Source organism: Triticum dicoccoides, chromosome 1B (genome assembly GCF_002162155.2).
Source record: "Triticum dicoccoides isolate Atlit2015 ecotype Zavitan chromosome 1B, WEW_v2.0, whole genome shotgun sequence".
NCBI lineage: Eukaryota > Viridiplantae > Streptophyta > Magnoliopsida > Poales > Poaceae > Triticum > Triticum dicoccoides.
In genome coordinates, this window is record NC_041381.1 from 510,973,936 (window position 1) to 510,982,976 (window position 9,041).

The following is a 9,041-nucleotide window of genomic DNA, read 5'->3' on the forward strand; positions in this document are numbered from 1 at the left end:
CTGATGAAGCGTGAGTAGTTTACCACAGACCTTCGGGTCCATAGTTATTAGCTAGATGGCTTCTTCTCTCTCTTTGATTCTCAATACAAAGTTCAACTCGATGTTCTTGGAGATCTATTCGATGTAATATTCGTTTGCGGTGTGTTTGCCGAGATCTGATGAATTGTGGATTTATGAACAAGATTATCTATGAATATTATTTGGTTCTTCTCTGAATTCTTATATGCATGATTTGATATCTTTGCAAGTCTCTTTGAATTATCGGTTTAGTTTGGCCTACTAGATTGATCTTTCTTGCCATGGGAGAAGTGCTTAGCTTTGGGTTCAATCTTGCGGTGTCCTTTACCAGTGACAGTAGGGGCAGCAAGGCACGTATTGTATTGTTGCCATCGAGTATAAAAAGATGGGGTTTATATCATATTGCTTGAGTTTATCCCTCTACATCATGTCATCTTGCTTCATGCGTTACTCCGTTCTTATGAACTTAATACTCTAGATGCATGTTGGATAGCGGTCGATGTGTGGAGTAATAGTAGTAGATGCAGGCAGGAGTCGGTCTACTTGACACGGACGTGATGCCTATGATCATGATCATTGCCTTAGATGTCTTCATAATTATGCGCTTTTCTATCAATTGCTCGACAGTAATTTGTTCACCCACCGTAATAAATGCTATCTCAAGAGAAGCCACTAGTGAAACCTATGGCCCCGGGTCTCTTTTCCATTATATTACATATCTTTTCCATATTGTTGAATCTCGTTTACTATTTTGCAATCTTTACTTTTCAATCTATACAACAAAAATACCAAAAATATTTACTTTATTATCTCTATTAGATCTCATTTTTGCGAGTGACCGTGAAGGGATTGACAACCCCTTTATCGTGTTGGTTGCAAGGTTCTTGATTGTTTGTGCAGGTATTCGGTGACTTGTGCGTCGTCTCCTACTGGATTGATACCTTGGTTCTCAAAACTGAGGGAAATACTTATGCTACTTTGCTGCATCATCCTTTCTTCTTCAAGGGAAAAACCAACGCAAGCTCAAGAGGTAGCAGGAGTCAATGTGGGATGATGCCTGAGGGGCCCACAAGCCCTAGGGGCGCGCCCCCCTACCCAGGGCACGCCTGGTAGACTTGTGGACACCCCGTAGGTCGGTTCGAGGTGTCCTTCGGCCGCAAAGAAGCTTATATCTGGATAAAAATTGTGTTAAAATTTCAGCCCAATCAAAGTTATGGATGTGTGGGAATTTAAGCTACGGTGAAATGTCAGAAACAGGGGTCGTGGAACAAAAGAGAAACAGAGAGATAGATCCGATCTCGGAGGAGCTCCCGCCCGTCCGCTGCCATGGTGGCCATGGACCAGAGGGGAAACCCTCCTCCCATGTACGGGGGAGGTCAAGAGAAGGAGGGGGCTCTCTCTCGCCCTCTCTCCCGGTGGCGCCGGAATGCCGCCCGGGGCATCATCGTGACGGCGATCTACACCACCAACTTCGTCGCCGTCATCACAAACTCTCTCCCCTTCTATGCAGCGGTGTAACACCTCTTATCCCCATTGTAATGTCTACTAAAACATGGTGCTCAACGCTATATATTATTATCCAATGATATGTGGCAATGCTATGATGTTTGAGTAGATCTGTTTTGTCCTATGGATTGATTGATGATCGTGATTGGTTTGTGTTGTATGTTTTATTATTGGTGTTGTCCTATGGTGCTCTCCGTGTCGCGCAAGCGTGAGGGATCCCCATTGTAGGGTGCTGCAATATGTTCATGATTCGCTTATGGTGGGTGGCATGAGTGATAGAAGCACAGACCCGAGTAAGTGGGTTGTTGCGTATGGGAGTAAAAAGGACTTGATACCTTATAATGATATGGTTGAGTTTTACCTTAATGATCTTTGGTAGTTGCGGATGCTTGCTAGAGTTTCAATCATAAGTGCATATGATTCAAGTAGAGAAAGTATGTTAGCTTATGTCTCTCCCTCATATAAAATTGCAATAATGATTACAGGTCTAGTTACTGATTGCCTAGGGACAAATAACTTTCTTGTGATAAAAAGCTCTCTAGTAAAACTAAATTAATTGTTTTTTTATCTAAACAACCCCTATCTTTTATTTACGTGTTCTTTATTATCTTGCAAACCTATCTTTTTTCAGCTACAAAGTATTTTTAGTTTTATACTTGTGTTAGGTAAAGCGAACACAAAGTGTGCGTAGAGTTGTATTAGTGGTCGATAGAATTTGAGGAAATATTTGTTCTACCTTTAGCTCTCCGTCGGGATCGACACTCTTACTTATCTAGAAAGGCTACAATTGATCCCCTATACTTGTGGTTTATCACTGCACAACCATTCCTCTGCGTCAAGTCACCGTCTATGGTTTCTATCTCACTGCCGAAGTCAACCACCGGATCTAGAGGAAGAAATCTTCACGAAGACTTTTTGGTGAACACCATAACTCGCCGCCACCGCCGTGGACATGAAAACTGGAGCACCTCGCCAGAGAGAACTCTTCCTAGGCCCATCGGCCCAAGGACGGACATGGCCAAACTAGATCCCGGAAGGCAGATCACCATCGCTAGATCAGGAGGGTATAGCTGTCAGATCAACAAGCACCTTCCGAGCATGCCCGATGTCATGCCACCAGGATATGAAGTCGTTGCCGCCCACGATCCACACCACTTAGCCGGTGTTGTTGAGTACAGCCTTGCGACGAACTAGAATCCATCGCCAGGGAGACTCCGCAGAGCATGCGTGATGTCACACCGTCAGGATCCGAAGCCGCTGCCATCTGGTCCGGGAGGACTAACCACCGACGCATGCTGCTACACTGCTATGCAGCCATACACGCTCGGAGCGCTGCTCGAAAACAAGCACTGCACCGACTTAGCCACCATGTAGTCACGTGCCTTAGCTCGGAAGAGAAGGCCTCACCGTCGTCAGCGCCGCATGTGCTTTTCCCGGCGGCCCCATGTGGCGGCGGCGAGGGAAGAGCAAGCCAAAGGTAGTCTCCCCGACGGCTGGCTGGGCGTCCTGGGGCGGCCCCTTGGAGCCGCACGGGAGCGCGGATTGGTGAGATCCAACGATTACGAAGCTGTGTAAGAGCATCTACAGACGCATATGACAAATATGACCCCTCAAACGCCCGCGGACGCGCCCCGGGCGTGTCCGCGAGTAGTGATTGGATACACCTTAAATTTCACTTGTTGCAGCCGAACATCTCATACTCGGTTCTTATATCCATACAAAGACATGCAAAAGAAGTAGAACCTACATACTACGTATGAATACTCCTTGTCGGAGATCACGACGATCTCTGTGCCCGGCTCCGGCAGCATGGGCGGCAGCTGCAGCTTCGGCTGCTCCACTCTCGCCTCCTCCGCTTCTATCTCCGCGTTGAGTTCGGCGAAGAGCGCGTCGGACTTCGCCTGCTCCCGCCGAAGGAATGCCCAGTTGGCCTCCACATAGGCCTCATCCTGGATGGACTCCAGGAAGGCCTGCTGCTCGGCCATCCCGTTGGACTGGGCACTGGCAACCTCCGCCTCCGCCTGCTCCATGTTGAAGGCCGGCACCTGCTGGTTCGGCTCCTCCACCTCCTTCACCTCCATCAAAGCCATCTCCTCCTCCTCCTCTTCCCTCGGCTCCTCTTCTCCTTCTCCGGCTCTGGTGAGCCTGAAGGCAGCCCGACAGCAATGTGAGCGGCGTGCACGGCTTGCCTTGCCCGAATCTCCTGTTGGATTAGCAACGCTCCCGTGTCAGCATGGCATAGTAGGTGATCTTGTTTCGGACCATGGCGGAGTGCCAGAGCGTGGGCGGAGCGTCGGATCGTGGGCAGAACGCCGGAGCGGGAGAGGGAGGAGGTGGATGGGCTCGAACTGGCGGCGCGAAGAGGGAGAGGGGGGTGGGTTTGGGTTGCTGGACGCCGGCCGGCTTAAATAGCCGGAGTTGGTCTTGGGCGGCGAGCCAGGGCGGCGCCATGCAGCGTTCACACCGCGGCGACGGAGCGTCCGTTGGACCGCCGGGTTTTCGGGCATTTCCGCATGGGACCCTGTCGTCAGACCGATGTGGCGGGCGTGCATGGGCGCCTCCATATCCGCCCCATATTTGGCATGTATATGGGGGTGCCGGTCAGCCCGGGCGTATGAGGTCCGTTTAAGGCACCTGTCTGGATTAAAAGAGCGTGATCGGACAGTGACCTTGCGGTCCACCCGGGCGTGTGAGGCGGGTTTGAGAGGTACGGTTGTTGATGCTCTAAGGGTTAGTGTAGTGGTTGGATACTTGGATCCCACCCCTGAGGTGCTAGTGTTTTATAAAAGAAAGATAGAATTTTGGAACCCTGACCATGAAGCTGATAGTTTATGTTCTTTTTTTTTGGATAATTTTATGCTATTTACTCTGGTTCTTTAGGTTGGGCCAGTTTTCCAGTTTGGTGATTGGGTAGGCTCTAGAAAACCATGTGTCCATGCTCTAATGTGAATAGCATCTACAGAGTCTCTTTTGCTCAAAAAATAATCTACAGAGTCTCTGATCAAATTTTCATGAAGAGGCCGCTCAAATAGAAGGCCTTTTGACCTTTGACCGGTGGCGTGTGTGGCAGACCACACCACACTGTGCGACGAAACGTGGTGCATGCCTTTGTCAGAGGCAGCGCACGCTTGCTTGCTTGGAGGATAAGACCGTGCAGTAGCATTGTCAAAAAAGGAATGTAAATGAAGCTTTGATTTTTCAAATTTATTTGTCGGTGCTAAAATTCCACCGAGCTGCAAGTCTGAACCTGGCTTCAAAAGTTTCAACTCCCAAGTGCACACGACAGGCCGATCATAATAAACACTAGCAAGTCCTCCTGTTCATTTTCAGGGCCAAAAATTTTATCGGATTAGGACTTCAGTCTTCAAGTTTGTCCAAAATAGTGGAAACCACTCCGTACAGTGTGAAACCTAATTTCGTTATGTAAAACAGGGAAAGGCAAGTTAGGTCCATACTATTAATAAGATAACCAGTGGTTTTCGATCACGTTTTCCCTTTTCATCATTGCCTGGCTGGGGACAAATGTCTGCTGGAGGCGTCCCAACTCCGCATCGTCTTTTCAGGACAGATCTTTGCGTTTTTCTCCACGGTCTGTAGTCCTTTAGCATGCTTCCCGAAGGCGGGCTTATTTTAGAGCCCTCCGTGCAGATCGATTGATCGTCACAAACCAGGAAAGAAACTGAAACCGTTTGGCAGAATGCGGCTGCTTCGCTTCGCTTCCCATGCAGACCTCCTCGAGCAAACAAACTTGACTTCTCAATGCCCCATGCATGTCCAACTTTGCACGCCTGTCTCCAAGACTAGATACGTGCTGTCGACATGTTTAGGTGCCTCTCAGGGCCCACCAGAAAAACGACGTATACATGTTTAACAGTGAACTAATACTACCTCTCTGTTCCTAAATAGACATGATAAAGTATATAGAGCATGTAGGGACACTGCTGTTCTGATCCCGAGCTCGTGTGAGCTCGTGAAGTGTAAAAAAAAAGGCCAGACATTAACAAATGTTCCCATTGCTCGCAAAGCTTCATCGCCAGATAACATTCGTGAAAAACGTGGCAAAAAAAAAAGAATCGATGCTCCAAAATGTTTTTTTTTCAAAAGCATTTTGGAGCATCTTTTTTTTTTCATGTCTTACACGAATATCATTTCATCATGAAACTTTGCAAGCAATGAAAACATTTGTCAGCGTGCGACATGAAAAAAATCAAAATGTTTTGAAAAAAATCAATGTTTTTTATTTTACTGTTCAGCCGAGCTCACATCAGCTTAGGATCAGAACAACACTTTCGGAGCATGTAGTCAATTTTCAAAATTTTGCCCGCTTATATAAATGGAATAATATAAATTCCTCATGGTAAATATCACAACATCATGGATAATCTCATGTTTAGATCAGATGGACCTAGCTATGAGCCGGTGACTTAAATAATTGTTTGTTAGACAGTTGTGAAATACCAAAACAATGTTTTTACTAAGGACTTACTAGTCATCTATAATAGCTCCCTAATTTTAGAGCCCTCCCATTCAATTGGGATGTTACATTTGAATTTGGTTCATGATTTTGACTGGGCCAAAGAATTCTCAAGGATCTCTCTAATTCAGGTAGGGTAATAATTTTCTATTTGATTTACGATTTTGACTATAGGTCGACGATTTCTCAAATTAATCGACAACAACCAGGCTATAAAAACACATCAATACTGTGCACCCTCAGTTCCCATACACCTATTTCTCTCAATCATCTAATTCACTATACTCCCTAATTTTTAGCCATCCCATTCAAATGAGATGTTTAATTTTGAATTCGGTTCATGATTTTGACCGGGTCAACGATTTCTCAAGGATCTATCTCATTTAGTTAGGGTAATAGTTCTTTATTTAATTCATGATTTTGACTAGGGCAACAATTTCTCAAATTAATCGACAATAACCGACCTACTAAAACATATCAGCGCCGTGCACCCTCTCACCACTTAAAAACACCAGTCCTCATACACCTATTTTTCCCTGAATCATCTAATTCACTATACTTCCTAATTTTTTAGCCATCCCATTCAAGTGCGATGTTCAACTTTGAATTTGGTTCACGATTTTGACCGCAACGAGCTCTCTCATTCAGATGAGGTATTCGATTTTGAAATTGATTCACTATTTTGATTGGGTCAATGATTTCTTAAATTAATCGGCAAAAACTAGGATGTAAAAACACATCAGACATATGCACCCTCTCACCATTTTAAAAATAAGTGTCAACATGTGACGCTATAGCTCTCCGCAAAAAAAACAAGCGACACTGTAGCACCAATGTAGTACATGCGGCCACCAACGCAAAAAAACTTTCCACATAAGTATTTGATGAGTAGAAGATAACACGTAATCACATCGCCAAGAAAGCCCTCTAAAGCACCACATTACAAAAAAAAAATACACCTCATCATCTTCCCCACGCGCCAAACCAATTTTATCTTCGTGAAATCCCAACAACCCCGACGGCGCAGTGAAGCACACCCAACCCTTCTAGTATTTTATTACGCCTGATCAGAAATAGATGACGTGATCGCTGCAAGCGGAGCCATTTGATAGATTGATAGTTAAACCACGTAGTGAATCGAGTGGGTTTGTGACCTGAATGTCCTAGCCTCCTCATTTGCCCTGAAGAAAATAAATTACAAGCCTATGGTTAATCCAGGTTCGCATATCTACATGTCCAACGACGCACCCAGAGGGATGTGCAAGGAGCGCCATTAGATGATGGCCTCAACTCACACAGTACCACACCCATAACTAAAAGAAGGATCCTCGACGACAAATAAATTTTGGAGGGGGGATGGATGTGTGTGCAAAGGATAGTAATCCTAAGAAAAAAAATGGATCATAGAGTTGAGCCATGGAAATTTCATAAGATAGGAATCCGCTTGCCGGTTTGGTGTGGGATGAAAATAATGATGCTGGTTGTGTCTTGCAAAAGCTTTCCTGTTTTCTTTTTTCCCCAATTTTCTTCTACATTTTGATCTCAGTTTCTCTTGCTGCTACTAGGAGCCTATGTGTTGCTATGGAATAATGATAAATGCAGTTGAATGGTTACTTGGAATGTATCAAGATATTCAAAAGAGTTTCCGCCTCACTTGGATTGAGGACCTTTGTCCCCGCAGGAAAAAAGACCGGAGACCATGTAACAAACTCCAAATAATAGAAATACCCTTGTATTCCATTGAAAAAAACATGATAGCATAAGAGCAAGAGCAATGTGCTCATATTCAGGTTCTAGGCTAATCTAGCAAGGCACTGGTAGATTAGCCATTATAAGAGGGTGGCCAAGTTTGGTTTTGAGAGAGGTAATACACATTGAAGATTTTTTACTAGTTTAGACACGGTACGAGATGTCTATCCTTGGCACCCTCATCGGCACTACACATACTCATGCTGCAGAGCAACTCTAGTAGAGTCGCCAAAAAGATACTCATGCTGCAGAGCAACTCTAGTAGAGTCGCCAAAAAGACAGCCTCTATAACCGTTTGGAATGCACTTCAAAAAATTATGAAGGCTGCAGAGAAACCTGGCAAACTCAAAGTCTTCATATATGTCTTTCTTCATAATCATGGGATCCACTCGTCAATGGGACATCCAGTTTCTCTCAACCTCTTCAAAGTTTCCTTCATGCCACATGTTTTTTTTTAAACGGTCACGCCACATGTAGTTTACACATTACTGTCTTATGGAGCGCGCTCCAAAGGCAGCCCTGAGACGCCATATATGATGACTGAAAGGTCAAATATGGAGGATACTTCATTAATTATTGATATCTGAATGCATTCGATGGCTCTGATAGAGTGTTTTTTGTTACCAAAATTGCCATAATAGTTGTAAAAAAAATGTGATCTTCGGATATTTTGATCAAGTAGATATAGCAACTCTGCTAGAGTTGCTCTTGAAATTTCCAAATTAGCATTGCCTTGCAAAGATGAAGATAAAAAAAACATATTGCGTGACGCAGATCCAATGGTTGGTATAGTTCAGATGAACGGTCGCAATTCAAACCATTATATGAGAACATGGAAAATATAAAAAGATGGAGACGCTATCTTCGAAAGTAGCAGTCAACATTCTGCGTTGGGCACGAAGAGAACGCTAAAAATAATCTACATTTGCAGACAAATGGGAGTACCGTAATATGCTTTGTTTACTGTGATGCGATCTGACATGAGTCCCCGAGTGACATGGATGTCCGCTGTTAGCCTGTTAGGTCAACCTCATTGTCGGGTCGATGGGATCGGATCTGGAATCAGGAATGCATGCACGCGCCTTTGGCAACTCCTAATAAAAATTTATGGTATGCAACAGTGTGTGTTGACCGGAGAGGACCAGCCCACCACCGACCACCGCTGCAGTACAAGCAGTTAAGAAGTTATTAGTGGCGGTACGGACGATCGGTTAAACCACAAAGCCCAGCTACCAGTAGTAGTATTTCCATATTATTTCAGCAAGACAGCGACTGTGTCAGTGTGTTATTCGCA